This window comes from Chenopodium album, chromosome 16 (genome assembly GCF_948465745.1).
Source record: "Chenopodium album chromosome 16, dcCheAlbu1.1, whole genome shotgun sequence".
Classification (NCBI taxonomy): Eukaryota; Viridiplantae; Streptophyta; class Magnoliopsida; order Caryophyllales; family Amaranthaceae; genus Chenopodium; species Chenopodium album.
The window spans coordinates 4,383,870-4,398,435 of record NC_137849.1 but is presented as its reverse complement, the minus strand read 5'-3'; the positions used below and the strand labels follow the sequence as shown (position 1 = coordinate 4,398,435).

Here is a 14,566-nt window from a genome sequence, read left to right as displayed (position 1 = left end):
CTATAATTTTATTGTAACCATTTGAAAACTATCCTATATATTGACAAATTACCTAATTTAATATTGCATGATCGATATTCCTCTTATACTCTCGTTATTACCATAATAAAATTTACAAATAGTATACATATAAATGCATGCATCTAATGAATTTCGAACAACCAATTAGAGTTTGTTATTTCTCTTAAAATATTCAATACATACCTTCATCAATAAACCTGTTTGTTTTACAATGGCTGCTACTGCGATGCTATTGCTTGTTATGGTATACTTACTCCGTAATGTACACCAAACAGGTACATAATCTAATTGTAATTACAAGTATTAAGTTTCACTAGTTTTAGTCTAGTTGGTCTAATTTTATTTTTTTCGAATTGTTTTGATCTGACTTGGTTTAATTTGGTTTGCTCTAATTATGATTAAAATTTGAAGTTATTTTTACAATAATGAATCAAGTGAAATTCAATTTATGATTTGTAATTTTCGAAGATTTTATGAATACACAAACTAATAAAAATTCTAGTTTATGCTTTAATATGATTTAAATAAGTTGAAGCGAACACATTTCGGATCATTTTATTTAAATAGCTAGTCTTTTCTTTTCTTGCTCTCCTTTATATTTTACATAAAGGATAATATAATTTAAACCTTATATTATTCATGATTATATATATATGCAGTGGGACAAGCTGGAGTATGCTACGGTAATGTTGCAGATAACTTGCCGTCCGACCAAGATGTTATAAACCTTTATAAATCCAATGCAATAGGAACTATGAGGCTCTTTAATCCCAATATAGCAGCTCTCCAAGCCCTACAAGGTTCGGGCATCAAAACCATTGTCGGTATCGCTAACAGAGACCTTACATCTATAGCCTCCGACCCAGCAGCTGCCACCCAGTAGGTGCAAACCAAGGTCGTCTCTTTTGCGACTGTGATCAAGTACATTTCAGTCGGTAATGAAATCCATCCTGATTATCAGGAAGCCCCTGCTGTGTTACCAGCAATGCAGAACATTCTCAATGCACTCGTTGCAAACAACTTGGGTGGACAGATCTTGGTTTCGACAGCTATTGATACGAGCTTACTCACAAATACTTCCCACCATCTACCACTGAATTCAGTAATGTAGGATACATTACCCCGATAATCAACTTTTTAACTAGCAATGGTTCGCCTCTGTTGATTAATGTTTACCGTACTTTGCTCGCATTAGTGACAAGCAAAATATAAGGCTGGACTATGCATTATTTACTGCACCTGGTTCTGTGTTTTCTGACAGTGGAAGGGACTATCAGAACTTATTCGACGCGATTGTGGATGGCGTGTACGCGGCTCTAGGGAAGGCGGGTGCACCTAATGCAGGGATTGTGGTGTCAGAGACTGGATGGCCGTCCGAAGGTGGAGACGATGCCACGGTTGAGAATGCAGGGACTTAATATCGGAACGTGATCGGCCATGTGAAGCAGGGGACTCCATTGAAACCAGGGCAAGGAATTGAGACATATTTGTTTGCTATGTTTGATGAAGATAACAAACCAGGAGCTCCAAGTGAGCAGCATTTTGGACTCTTTACTCCTGATCAACAACCTAAGTATGGTCCACTTAATTTCAATCCATAGATTACATTTTATCAAAAAAGAATTCAAGTGATATATATTCTGATGGCAATTGTATTATTCATATAATTTATGTAGTTTAATTTACTATTTAGTTTTTTGGAGTAGTATTAATTAAATAAGAGTAACTTCCCTTTGTTACGAATACTAATTTGATCATGCATGATAAGAAATAAAATTTTTATATTTTGGGCTTTTAATACTCCGTATATGTTTTGTGTGATTATGTAACATGCAACTACAATTCTCATGTTTGGTAATGGTGTATATTGATTGGGAACGAATTCAATTCAACCACATTATTATTATTATCAAATGTTTAACTGGAAGGTTTGGATAACAATTACCATTATTTATGAGTAATTTAAATACTTAATTCATTATAATGTTCAAGTGATTTCTTTCAATGATTTAACCAAACAAATAAAAAAGTAAGAGTTGGATTAAAAGGTATTCGTATGACATTATCCCTTCAATTTTAAGCTTTGTATTGTTGGATTAAAAGTTCTCAAGATTTATGCATGGCTTGTAAGTATGAATATTGCGTAACACACAAGAAGGGTAAGGGACTCAAGGGAGTGGTCTTGCTTTTCTAATTCAAGTTTGACTTGATTTACTTTTGTTTTCATTTTATAAGACTAATTAAGTCTTATAAGTAGCATTTTCAATCTTTCATATTAATTATTGTAATTATTTTAGTCTTGTACTCCATAATAATGGTCATTTTAGGATACTTGAAATAGAAGGCAATAATATTGGTCTCTTTTTTCAATTGGAAAACGACATTGTAGCATTATTGATCTTGAACATTGGAGCCCTCAACATATAGTGCATATTACAATATATTTTTTACGGTTTTTAAGACATATTTTTAAATGTAACTATTTTATAATACGTACATGTTTATAAAAAATTTTAAAAAAATTAATTTATATAGCTACACAATGAAACGAATCTAATTTAACAAACTAATTATTATTATTATGAAAATTGTTCTACCACAAACTTGATACAAAATGAGAATAATTGGGATTTCTTGGATAACATAATACCCTTTGAATTGCACATGTCTCTCGAATTTGTACTTTCAATTGAATTCAAAACTTAAAATATTGAGTTAATTGTTTTGAAAAAAAAAATTGGATCGATGATAAGTAAGCAACTAGTTAATCCTTACTACAAAACAACGATCAAACAAATGAATCCACAAGCTTATTATCTTCTCTATAATAACAATAACATACATAAGATATGAATAATCAACATTATCAATTATTCAAAAAAATCACAATTTGTATAACAATTTTGTATTGTAACAACTTTCACTAATGAGTACTTTTGTTCAAATATCCAAATTTGTACCTCGCATGGGCTTACAACTTTGTTTAAAATAAAATAGGGTTTGTTCACTCAATCAATCTATCTCTAAACTCAGTCACTTTATTATTAATTATCTAACATAACATTTAACTAACACTATAATGATTTAATCTTTAGTATTGTCATGAATTTTAATTTTTCAATAAAAATAAATTTGAATACCGTTGAAAATAAATAGATAAACAGATAAAAATACTATATTTACTCATCTAGTAATGACATTCCGAAGCTTTGTTTAGCACTAAGGGTGGCCAAGTAGCGCATGGTGTGTGAGTAGTTAGCATCTTACAGGTATTATAATTTATCTTAAAGGAATATATCACGTTTTATTGCATAAAATAATTAGAAACGTTAAAATTAATATATTACTAATTTTTTAATCTATCATCACATATATTCTATTAGTATCTCTTGTTTTTTTTTAATGAACTACAAATTCTTTTTTCTTTATTTTCTCATTTCAATTTTTCCCCAACTCTATTAATATCTCTTGTTTTTTTTAATGAACTACATGCTATAAATTTGTATCCTTAGATAATGAACAAATAAGAAGTAAACTCTAATATAGAATTAAAACCAAAATATCATTTTATTTCGAATCCTCATTTTAAACTCTAATGGTTACCATAGCAATTTTTCTATTAGTATTTTAAAATATTTGCTATAATATCACTTTGTTCAGCCCTCTAATAATGTTGTCGGGTATGTATATTTATAGTCCTTCTTTCTCTTTCTAAAATATTATAATTCTACTCATAATATCTAGAATGTTTTCAACTCCAAAGAAAATTAATGGTAGTATTAATATATATATATATATATATATATATATATATATATATATATATATATATATATATATATATATATATATATATATATATATGTATATATATATATATATATATATATATATATATATATATATATATATATATTTATGTATATATATATATATATATATATATATATATATATATATATATATATATATATTTATATATATATATATATATATATATATATATATATATATATATATATATATATATATATATATATATATATATATATATATATGAGTTTCCACACACCTCACTGCAAATACTTACAATATAGTTCTGGACTAATACTAGCTAGAATTTTATACACAAGAAAACTCAAAGCACTTGATATATAGAGGAACCCCAAATCCTAGCTCATTTGGAACTTGTTTGATCCATCAAATGACTCATTATTGTATTATTGTCAATGTGGTGTTCATTGAAAATCTTTAGCCTTTTTAAAATAATTTTATACAAAGGAATGAAGGTCGTGCCTAGGTAGTCCATGGGCACACCAGCTAGGTCACGATGCTTAACGACTCATGATGCTTTTGATGGTGTTGAAGACTACTTTTCCTTTTTTCATACACTCTTATAATTTTAAGGTCCCTTTCGCATTTAACTAATTTGATATTAATGTTTTGAGCATTTTATTAGGAGATCGAATGCGATTTGAGATTTATTTATTTATTAAGCTAATTGGTAAAAATATTAAGTTTGATATTTGTATATAATGTGTTAAGAAAATATTATGTATAGTTTGAATTCATATTATATAACTCATGATTGGTTATCACTTTCAAATTTTTACCCATTACTACCACTTAGACATAAAATTTCAATTCATTAAGTATATCAATGAAACGCTTTCAATTACTTAAATTTCGTTTTTTCTACATACATCTTGGGGATTGAAAAAGCTGAAAAACTAATGAAGTATTACTAAGTGATCAAACCAATTGTTTCAAAAAAAAAAAAAAAAAAAAAAAGGTGATCAAACCAATTTATATAAAGATCAAATGGAAAAAAAGGGGCATTCCGAGAATTGAAATCGGGACCTCTCGCACCCTAAGCGGGAATCATACCACTAGACCAAATGCCCATTCTTGTAGCATATTCCCTCATTAAATTATATAATCTTAAAGCTTTGATAATGGGCCTGACAAAGTCCTCTTGTTCTTCGGAATACTCAAATACAAAATTAAACATTGAAATCTGACCCAATTTAACATCTGAAATCGCAAATTCATCTCCTTCAATTTTAGGGTTCTTACCAAAATCCAAAAAGTTTGAAAAAAAAAGGGGGAATTTTCTGAAAATGGTTGGAGCATCATCAACTGGAATGTTCAAGTTTTTGAAGCCATCTATGAGACCTCAACCTACCGATATCAAAGCTGCCGTTGGTTGGGGTGTTGCTGCCGCCACTGCTGGCCTTTATCTTGTTCAGGTTTTTCTCTTTCCTCCCTTATTATTTTGTTGATTTTTTTGGTTAATTTGATTGAAATTTGAATTTTTTGCGTGATTTTTCATCTGGGTTTTTTGATTGAGTGGGATTTGTTTGTGGGGTGATGAAATCCTTTTGATTTTGGTTTGATAGAAGTTGGGATTAGATCTGATGGGTGTGAATTGATTTGATGCAATTATGTGTATTATTGTATTGCATTTTTGGTTTGTTTTGGGTTGATTTACATCTATAAAGGTGGGTAGAAAGTGAAGGTTGACTATGTTCAAGTAATTAATAGCAGAATTGTTGAAGAACTTTTTGGGTTTAAATCTTTGGGATTAGTTGATGATTAAATGTTATTTTGGTTTGCATCATGAATTGCATGAATTATGTAATAGGGTTCTAATTTACGAGTGTGTTTGATTGGACTCTTCAATTGTGTTTATGTATTCTATACTAGTGTTGAATCCTTGACATCCCAGCATCGGTATGGATACCTTAACACTTCATAAGATGGAACTTTGTTATTTGATAATTGAGTCTGATACTTGGATGTGATTTCTTGTCTTGTTAACTTCTAATTTATGCTCATTTATGGAGAAATGCGTGTGATTTGGTTATTTGGGTCAATTTGGATGATATAAAAGAAACATTGTCCTCTTTAATCAAAATATGTGCTCAAACATTTAGCTTTCTGGTTGACCTTTTTGGTTGAAGCAAATTGTTATTTTTTCATTCTAAGTCATTGGTTTAAGAGGATTTGTGATTCCCTATTTCCCATTTGACTCGTTCCTTGAAGAGATTATCCCCATGTGTTGTCCTTGTGAATTGTTGCCTCCATCTGAAGTTAGCATTGGCAAACACTTGAGCAGCTAAATTTGCAGTATTAGCTACTTTTATGGGGCAGGATTGGTGAAATATGAAGCAGTGATATATACAGACATGTAATGACTTGTGAATTTGATTGCAAATCATAAATGAACCTCTATGGGACTAGGTTTTTACTCACCGATCTGCAATATGCTTTTATAGGGAAATCTCTTTCTAAAAATCATTGTTATACACATAGTACTTCCTCCATTCTGTATAACTTGTACCATTTAGACTTATACCCTATTCACAATTTTTTTTTTTTTTTTATCATGTTTTGTGATTTATATGCAAGTAATTGTGTAGTTATTTGGAATCTTATCAAATTCAAATCAATTGATACTTTTAAAATATCAACTCATTATACTCTTTATAAGTGAAGATTATACATATTTACCATCAAAGATATGCATTGGTTTACAGGAAAACCCTAAATGGTGCTAGTAAAAAGAAAAGAAGTATTTTTTAGGGGCAGCGTTTTTTTTCCACTTTGATATGCTTTGAAGCAAAACCTTTCTAATTTCTTGTTGTTAGATCAATCATAATGTATGAGATTGTTGAGAAAATTTTAGAACTCTTTGAAAGTCCTCTTGAGGATAATGAAGGAGCACTTTTTCCTTGGAAATTTTGAAGCAAGTTGACACCTGAAATATCTTTGATACTGGCATTTCTTGCTTAGGTTTTGGATTCTTATTAAATTACTTGAGAGATTGGAGGAGACTAAGCTGTAAAATGGTTTATGGGTTATGGTGTTTGTATTATTTATGTTTAAAGCATGGATGGCGTGAAGTAGGTGAGTGGCTTATTTAAGCTATAAGTTTGAGCTGAACTTTTGTATTTAAAGTTATTTCAAGGATATGCTTTGGCTGCAAATTCATCTAGGAAATCCAGATTGGTGGTGCTGTAGAATTCCTATTCTGATGCATTTGTTTGTGTATTTTTGGAATATTGTTTAGTTTGAATTTACATCGAAGAGATAAAGTACAGGGGACCTGAGTTCTATGATGTTTTGGATCTAAATTGGAGCTGTACCAACCCCCTCATCCATCTCAAGTGACACTAGTTCTATTACTGGTTTGGAAATTGGAAGTCATGGCTCAAAACTAGCCCCATTAGCAACTTTTTAAAACATCCCATCTCAAGTGACACTAGTTCTATTACTGGTTTGGAAATTGGAAGTCATGGCTCAAAACTAGCCCCATTAGCAACTTTTTAAAACATCTCACTAGCAGTTATCCTACCAGCCTCTGCTCTATAACTTTTAGAGTCTAGGTCTTATGTTGTGATGGCACTTGCACTCAGTAATTGGTATGTACTTTTAAAAGTTTGGGTAGGATTATTGATGAGGGTTTTTTTATCAGTAATGAATTTGACTTATGTGTCAAGAGGTGTATAAAAGACTCTTTTGATCTAACTGAGCATGGAAATTTGGCTATGGATCGACTAGGACTTTTGACAAGAGGTGTATAACAGAATCTTTGGATCTAAATCTAGTGGCTTTGATATTTTTTAGTGCTTGCTTGTTTGTGTTTCTCAGTTGCGTGACATGCTTGTATTAGTGGTACCAATGAACCTATGGAAACACCATGTATAAAGCCTTCATAATGAAAGGATGTGACTCATATAAGATTTGATTATTGTAACTCCCTCCACCACTCAATTTAAATAAGTTTAGATAAACTAATCACAAAAACCTGTGGAAACACCATATCTTATCCCTCATAATGAAGGATTTGGGTTTTATTATTGTGACACTCGCCATTACTCGGTTTTAATATGGGACTTAGGGAAACTAATGACAAACCAATGATGCATTACTTACGGGAGGAATTCTGACAACTTTTTCTGAACAGCCTTATTTAGTTTGTGCCGCTGTTTGTTTTGGATGGAAAGAGTTCATTTGGAATCTGTCTTTTAAGATACCCTTGTATAATATTCCTTAGATGGGCTGATCAAAGTACTTGTCAGTCTCGTAAAAAAAAGTGCTTTCTCAGAATTTGGTGGTCATAGTTTAAATAGTTCCTATGTAACAATACAAGATGTTTCCTTTTGATCTTAAATATACATATGATTCATCTACAATCATAACCTGGAAGACATGGAATTTCTGTTATATCATTTTTTAGTATGTTATGCATAAATTTGGTTATCATTCATTAGCTGTACTGCTGTACATGCTATTTTTCCCTTATCTAACCATTTCTGTTCTTTTTTGCAGCCCTGGGGTTGGATCAAGAGGACTTTTATTGAAAAGCAAGAAGAGCAGAATTAAAATATGTTTCAGCTTGCAAAAGTCCCTCCAGTCTTCAGAATATATTGAACTCAGCCTTGAATCTAATAAATACCTTTGGTTTTTTTGTTAATTTCTGCCAATCAGATTACGAGGCTTTTTTGTCATGAGTTTTGGCAATCGACTATGAAATCGAATTTAGATGATTACTGTTGATTGTTTGATGTTTTATTTCATGCTTGCAATAAGCACTTCTGTTTTTTATTGGAGACTGATTTGCATGTAGGTTATCCTGGCATATCACTTGCTGTACTTTTCTTAATTTAGTTCTGCTGAATGTTTTCAGGATTGAGAATTCAATATTAATTTAACTTTATATAAATACCTATTCCAAAATATGATATATTTCTTTTGATAAATTAATAATAAAATTATCGTCAAAGTCAACATATAAATAGTGAAAAAGGTTAAATTGTGTCAATTATTCTAAAGTGGAAGCAATATTATGCAAAATCATTGAACATTCTAGAGAATACATGAAATTGGAAGCAAATAGATCATGAACTTTAGAGAACATTATGTCATTATAGCCACAAGAAATATGAAAAATTTTTAGTTCTACCATCTTCTAACCATACCTTTTGGCCACCATCCTTATCTTCTATATATAATTGATGTTGGGCATACAATCAAGTATTCACATAAGAAGCCATATCATATCATAATATAAGCCTTCCCCTTATATGTTGTGTTTGATTAATTTGAGATTTTCATTTTCAAAATTTTATATTTATATATATATGAACAAATATCTATTTATCATAAATTATGTCGAGTTTTTGCGTCGTATCAATATTTATTTAATTAAATTTATCTGATTATAGGAAAGCCTAATATGTATCGTAATGCTTATTTTATAAATTCTACCATTTGTTTATTAAATCGTTCAAAACATGTAGTATTTTTTGAAAATTTACTCAGTCATAAAAAACATAGGAATTTGTATTTTTAATGCTTTGGCGTTGTTTTCTTTCAAGATTTTGTACGATTATGTTTTTCAAATGAAAACAATTAAGGGATAACTCAGTTGGTATACCGTTATTTTGAAAATTTTCTTATTGATTTCGATCAATGTAAATTGATTAATTATACAATATAAAAGTTTGATATATTGTGATGACTGTACATAAAATGACCCATACGTGAAACCTGCTTACTTGTTTGGATTGAACCTGTAGATTCAGATACAGTCCCGATCCTTAAAAATCAAGAATTCCGGGTATTATTCCGGGTTTTTGGTTCGATCCGGATAAAACCCCAAGGTTTCAGGTTCTTACTGAAATATCGTTCAAAAATCATTTTTTAAAAATCCTCTCCCTTATAAATCCCACAACATGTGTTACTATTTCAATTCTACAGTGTAGTGACTATTTTACCCTCGCTTATTTTTTTTCCTATTTTCTTTATTTCTTTTTTATCCTGTTGCCCTTGTTGACTGCTGTAAAACAAAGAAGAAAATTACTTAATTTCCTCTTCCTCTCCCGAATTTCCTCACCTCCACTCATTTGTTTGACTACATTTCCCTTTCATTTTGATTTTTCAACATAACGCTGCACCCCTTTCTTTCTCCTCCATTTAGACATGTACTCCGGATTCTCCATTGAAGCGACATCCGAGCTTTCTTCTCCATTGAAGCGACTTCTGAGCTTTCTTCTCCATTGAAGCAAGTTAGACTTTTCTTTCTTTATTATATCATCGAATTTGAACTTCTCAATCTAGGGATTATCGTAAAGGGTCGGGATTAAGAGTCACCTTTGTGTAATTTTTGCTATTAAAAAAATCTGATTAATTTTCAAAGAGGTTAAATTAATTATGTTTGCGCTGAATAAGATCAAAGAGAAAGCTGAAAAGGATGTTAGTAGAAGGAGAAGAAGATATATAGAGTATGCTTTGATTTTCCGAATTCGTTAAATTTCCTAAACGATTTTGGAGCTATTTCACGGTGCACCCCTTTTTCCTCCATCGAAGCTTAATTGTGAGCTTTCTTTCCTCCATTGATGAAGCTTCCGAGGTAAGATCTGTTTTTCTTAATAATCGGATATTATTTTAAATGTCATTATAGTCAATTTAGTGTTATTCTTAGGTGGATTATTGTGATATTAGTTCTTATCACTGAATTATTTTTAGCGAGAAATTTCCATGTTAGAAATTTGCTCTTCATATTCCTTAGGAGAAGAATTTATTTTGATAATTGAGTCAAATTTTGTTGTTAATGTGTTGCAGAACCCTTTAATGTTAGGATTAAACTATGAAAATGATTTTTTTTTTCGAAAAATGTGAAAATGAAATTTTGATTTTTGAGTATAATTTGGTAGCTAATGTGTTGTAAAACACTTAGTGTTAGGATGAAACTATGAAAATGGAATTTTGATAATTGAGTCAATTTTGTTGCTAATGTGTTGAAGAACGCTTTAATGTTAAAATGGAATTGTGATTGTAAAATTTTTTTATCAAATACTTAAATGTAGGTATGAAACTATGAAAATGGAATTTAATTTAATAATTGAGACAATTTGGGTTGCTAATGTGTTGGCTGAAAAAGGATTGTAAAGGCTGATGATTTGGTGGTCATTTTAGTGATTGAATCTTAGCTCCAAGCTGCAAAGGTTAAATCCTCTAGATGCTTAATTATTGATGCAAGAAAATTCCATTCAATGGGTGTAGAAAATGGATGATAAGAGTAGCACATAGTAGTAATGGTGGGATACTGGGATGATATAAAATGATATGGAAAAACAAAAGAAAATATCATCCATATATGCTACAAGAATACGCGAAGGTTGTTGAGTTGCTAGCATGCTATTGCTACAAGGCTATTTTGGAGGGCGAGTTTGTGATGAGAAGTCTCTTTAGGTATGGCAATTGGGTTGTTTGTGGTCTAATATATCTTCTTAAGGTGCTTTAGTGACAACCCCTGTGAAAGTAATGTTATTTACCCTGAAATTCACCTATCTGATATACCGCATTTGTTTTAGTTAATTAGTTCATTTATTTGTGTAACTAAATGCTCTCTGGGAAATGTATTTATTAAAATGGTATTTCGCAAAAAAGATTCAACCGCCATAATCATTTCAAACAGATCTGATTCTCTTTTCTCAATTCAATACTTAACTGAGAGTGTGTCAAAACTCCAAGTTCAAATATGACGCCAATCTTCGAGTATTTCTTATTGTGTAGAATTGGACCTGAGATGAGAAAAAAGGATTTTATGGCACCAATTACAGATATTTGCCTTCGTTTCTTCATCAGTATCCTCCTTTCAATCATACTTTCTATTCTCCTCCTCCCCAGTATACCTTTACTAAACTAATGGCAATAATATTTGGGGTTGATGAAGAATTGGTAGCATAATCACCCTTTTTTCTAATCATATTTTGAAGCAGGAACTAATTGCTTTTTTTAATCAAAGCATAGGGTGTTGTTGCTAGGGTATATGTGTCAAAGTATTTTAACATCAATCTTATGTTGGTTTGTATGTATATGGGAGGGATGTCTATGTCCAGACTACAATGCATCGTATTATTGGTGATTGTGGGATTATGTGAATGATTGATGTGATTTATGATAGTGTGGATTGAATCTTTGGCTGATCTTTTTTTTATGGTAATTTGGACTCTGATTGTGTTTTATCGAGAATTTATGGAAAAAAAACTCTTAGTGATTGTGGGATTATGTGAATGATAAATGTGATTTAAGATAGTGGATTGAATTTTGGGCTGATGTGTTTAGACGATAATTTGGACTCTGATTGTGTGTTATTGATAATTTCAGCAAAAAAAAAAAAAAAAAAAAAAAAAAAACTTTAGTTCAATCATCAATTCAATAAGCAATTGTGGTATTATGTGAATAATTAATGTGATTAAAAATAGCGGATAGAATTTTTGGCTGATCTGTTTATTTGGTGATTTGGACTCTGATTGTGTTATTGAGCATTTCAGCCCAAAACTATAAAAAAAAAAAAAAAAAAAAAAAAAAAAAAAAAAAAAAAAAAAAAAAAACCAACACACACACTTTAATTTAAATATCAATCCATTTACTGATTGTGGGATTATGTGAATAATTATTGTGATTTAAGATGGTGGATTGTATTTTGTGGTTGATCTTAATGATCTAATAAGATGGTAATTTGTTATTAGCCTTGGTTTATCTATTTGTGTTTTGGTTATGGTATAGTACATTCTTTCAATGGAGTTAATTCAATGCTATGTCAAGCATTTCATAAGTGCCATCTTGAAGTTTCTTGCCTTAAAATTATTGGATCTATTTAGTTGAATATTGAGGACCAGTGGTAACCTGACATTTTTCTTTCCCTTGATTTCACAGGATGAAAGAAGACGCAATCTTGGGTTGCCTCCAGAAGATCCCATTGCTGCAAAACCTTCTGAACCCATTGTTAAGGAGAAGAAGGTGGATTCTTGTTAAGATGGGCATAGCTGTGAAGTTAATCTATATATTTAGAATTTGCCATTATTTTGATGTATTTATATATGACTTGCAGAGTATTTTTCCAGTTAAGCCTATTACAAAAGCAGAGCAAATGAGAGAGTGCCTTCGATCTTTAAAAAAGAATCATAAGGTGAATGATGTGTTCAATGATTTTGCTTGTTTGCACTCTAATTCTTGAATGTACATGTTTCATGAATATAAAATTCACAATATAGCCTTCATTCTTATTATTTTTTGTTGACGATTGCTAAACCAGGATGAGGATGCCAGCATAAAGAAAGCATTCCGGCACTTTTTACCTATGCAGGCACGTGTTGAAGAATCCAGCTGAGGAGAAGTTCAGAAAAATCAGACTTACTAACCAGGCTTTTCATGTATGGGTTTGACATGCTATACTCATGGTCTAATGGTATGTTATAAAATGTTTCGTAATTTCTCTTTCCATAAATTTATCACATCATAGTGTCACCGTTCTGTAATATAGGTAATCCATGTGTAAATGTGTGTTAACTATGAACCTAAGAATTTTGAAGGAAATATATCTGTTGTCGCTTAGCACAAAAAATTGCAATCCGGATTCTAATACCAAATTGATAGAATTTAGAAGAATTAAAAAAAATCTCGGATCTCACCATATGGGGTTTTCCCTCCCTGGTAACCCATCACTTAACATAGAAGCTAAGTAAAGAGTTCTAGATTGTAAAAGTAGAAACACAAATGATGGCCTACATGCTTTTTACCACTGATAATTTTGATAAATCTGATTAAATTTATGCTGTAATGAAAGCTATCATTTGCACTTGTTCTGGTTGTTTCTGTAGGCTGTGCCATATATGCTAAGTATTTTATCGGAATAATTAGAGATGTGTTATGTTATTTTGCTAGGTTCATAAATTGTCCTACACTGTTGATTGCTTTTTCTACTCGTGGTTTGGACTGTTGTTTTAATATGCTTGGTTCCTGCTTTTGTAATTCACCAATAACTTAGAGGACAAGATAATTGATGGCATAGTCTCTTAATGCAGAGAGTTAGGGCAGTGGGTTACTCTCGGCCTATCAATATCGTTGAAATGTTTTCCGAAGGGTTACTCTGATGTTGGTTATTCATATGTTTGTTTTTTTATATTGGGTATATCGCTTTATCTTTTTTGTTATGTCAGATTAATTGTGTTGAAATCAGAGGGATGAATCGAAAAAGCTATGGAGAATCGTAGCCTTCTGCTCACTCAATTAAGGTACATTTTTTTGTTGCTTTTTTTTCCCCCTATAATTTGGGTTATAATGTGAGATTAATTGGGTTATATGTGTGGGATGAACTGGGTTATATTTCTTGGCTTAAAAAAGAGATACTTGGGATCAAAAAAATACTACTATTGAAATCAATTATAAAATCAGAAAGTCATGTTAAACCGCATGGATTAGATTACCCATAATAAATTGAGGAAATTTACGCTATAGATATATACATCGTCGGTGATGAGTATGCGGTTGAACCTATTGATGAGCTTGAGATTTTTGATATCCTTTTTTTTTTGGGGGAAATTTAAAGCTTGAAACTTGGAATTAAAAGCCCATTATGCTAGATTATGCTAAGATAATGGGGTTTTAGTTGATTTTATGATTATTTTTAGATTTTAAATCGAGGACATATGAAGTCTGGTGATTGATTAAGACTTAAGAGTTTCGGAGGATT

The 14,566-nt window shown here is 30.9% G+C and overlaps 1 long non-coding RNA gene and 1 pseudogene across 1 annotated transcript; both read left to right on the top strand.

Annotated features, from left to right (window-relative positions):
- Nucleotides 1-232: 232 nt before the first annotated feature.
- Nucleotides 233-1,695, top strand: LOC145584715 (glucan endo-1,3-beta-glucosidase-like; annotated as a pseudogene).
- A 3,312-nt stretch (nt 1,696-5,007) lies between these two features.
- LOC145584714 (uncharacterized) lies at nt 5,008-8,652 on the top strand. The gene is made up of 2 exons (XR_014100398.1): nt 5,008-5,270; nt 8,356-8,652. It is a non-coding gene; the product is annotated as an uncharacterized LOC145584714 (long non-coding RNA).
- Nucleotides 8,653-14,566: the final 5,914 nt, after the last annotated feature.